The sequence below is a fragment of the Delphinapterus leucas genome, chromosome 2, assembly GCF_059928025.1.
Source record: "Delphinapterus leucas isolate spDelLeu-1000000601 "Yukka" chromosome 2, BTC_Dleu_Yukka2, whole genome shotgun sequence".
NCBI lineage: Eukaryota > Metazoa > Chordata > Mammalia > Artiodactyla > Monodontidae > Delphinapterus > Delphinapterus leucas.
Window position 1 is genome coordinate 144,725,114 of NC_143130.1, and position 2,515 is coordinate 144,727,628.

The 2,515-nt window shown below is 31.2% G+C and overlaps 1 non-coding gene across 1 annotated transcript; it reads right to left on the bottom strand.

The window, feature by feature from the left end:
• Positions 1–455: 455 nt before the first annotated feature.
• Positions 456–524, bottom strand: LOC115803684 (small nucleolar RNA SNORD2). Its single transcript, XR_004024455.1, has one exon. It is a non-coding gene; the product is annotated as a small nucleolar RNA SNORD2 (small nucleolar RNA).
• Positions 525–2,515: the final 1,991 nt, after the last annotated feature.

Sequence of the window (2,515 nt, forward strand, 5' to 3'; positions counted from 1 at the left end):
TATGTCCAGAAGTTAAAATGTCTGTATATTACTTTTATTTATACTGTACTTTTCCAACCTGGCTCTTTCAAAAAAATTATTTGATTGAAAAGTTATCAATCCTTTTCATTCTATAATACCAAAATAATAAAGTATTTGATATAGCTAATTATGGTATTTCTGAGCAGCTTATGAAGTGCACAAAGATTAACTAAAATTCTTATTTCCAAATCCTGGTTTCTTTCAATATAGAATGACTAGAAAAGTACTATCTCAGAGCAAACACAAACGGCAACAAATTAGGTTTCCTCATAATATAAAAATAGATAATTATTTATAAAAATCCACTGACATAGTATTTAGTTCTTTTAGAGGGTTAATCCATTTCTCAAAATAATTTATTCAGAGAAATAACTTCCTTACCAATATAATTCATTTTGTTCATTTTCAGTTTAAGACGTTGTTTTTCTTTTTTCAAGTGATAAGCAATGAGTTTTCTCTTCATTTCAGGTAAGTCCTGAAAGATAATTGCCATAATTTCACAGACGTTAATAAGCATTAGCAATAATGGCCTGTTGAATCTTAGTCTCCACTTGTAAGACAACAGCTTCACTTCTTTCAGATTATTTCAGACTATTCCACAAGAGTCTGTCCTCGAGATTAGCACTCTACAAAACTGAAGAAGGTATAGTTTGTCTGCTATTGCACAGATTCACTTCTTTTCTGGAAAAGCCTCTCTTCCAGGTTTGGGACGCTTAGCCTTCCATACAAGCACTACCATGCTTAGCCATACAAGGCTAAGCATGGTAGTGTCCTACCACAGGCTACTGTGTATCTACAGTTCAATTAGAACTTTCAAAGACTGAGTTTCTTAAGACTCAAAGAAACAGATGGTGAAATTTTTCCTAGAGTGACAGGTGACTGGAGAAATGTTTTGGGACAAGGTACATCCAAAGAATTATAAAATTGTAGTATTTATAGAGATCTTAAATGTAATAGTTGAACTCCAGTTTGCTGATAGGTCCTCAAATTATAGGCTGCTACTGACTCCACCTTCTCTTCGGGCCAACATTACCTCTTCAAAACAATCCACAACCTTTATGAAGGTTGTGCCTGGGTAGGGATTGAGAGGGTTCCAGAAAATCTGTAAATTTTTTTCCTAGTAATTCTGGAAAAAAATGTATTCTTGCTCACTTAGTCTCCTTAGGGCAGGCCTGACTACCCAAGCACACAGTTTTAGACCTCATCTTATTCATCTTTGTATCTCTAGGTACAAATATTTTCAGATGTAAATTTGTTTCAACTTTTGGTCTCTGCAGTATTATTTAGTTCAGAAATATAAGAGGTAGGCAGAGAACCTTCCTCTTATACAGGAAAAAACAAGTTATTATTTCCAGTTTTTTTTTTTTTGTTAAATAATATGCCTCAGGTCACTTTTAATAAACATTGAGCTAGTAAATTACTACTGTTTTCCAGGTACTCTTCTGGGTATGGGGAATTAATCAGAGAAAATTTGATACATATTAAAGCTCTTGCTTTTTCTAGACTGTATAAAATCTCAGTCCTTGGATTTTAAAAATATTTTGAAACACCCTAGTATTTATAATCTGTCAGATTACACCTGTTGAAAATCAGTAGTAATTTCTATGTAAACAGTAGGATTAGCAAACTTTCAGTTGAATGTTAATAGTCAAGCTTGAAAAATCAATTGTAAAAGTACAAGAAAATTTAGAAAAATTACTGATAATCCTACCCTCTAAAGATAACCATTTTTATGCAATTTTCATATATATGATTATCCTACATATAGGATAAGAATATACAAAAGCCTTGTATCTTATTTTTCCCCTTAATTATACCAAGAACATTTTCCCATATCATTAAAAATCTTGTAAACAATTTTTAGGGCTACATAATAATCCATGACTATAATTCAAAAAATCATTTTCTTATTGTCAGATATTTAAGCCATTTCTCTTTTATCATTGTTATCATAAATAATATACCTGCATGTTCTATTATTTCCTTAGGATAAATTCCACAGAGTAATGCTAAATGAAGGGTATGATCATACTTAAGGTAAAGAAAATATATTGTCACATTGCCCTCCAGAAAGATTGTACTATTTTACATTCCCACCAGTAGGGTTTACCTGTTTTGCCGCACCATTACTGGCATTGATGAATTTCACTGGATCATAAATTTGCTAATTTGACCATTTTTAATGGGCTACATGTTTAATGAATTATGAGCCACAATCATCAAATAGAAAAGAACATTTTTTAAAAATCAATACAAATAAGGAAAAATATAAAAACTCCAAGAATGGTCAGTATATGATAATGTTCTAGGATTGTAAAAGTTTATTTCATAGGAAATAAAAATGCAAATACTGTGTCTTTTTGAGAAAAGCTCAGGATGCTATTTAAAGTATGAAACTTATGAAATATCAATTTACTAGGTGAAAAGTTACAGCAGGAAAAATACATATACCTAATGAAAATACAGATAAAATTGCTACTCTGGTTTCAGAAAG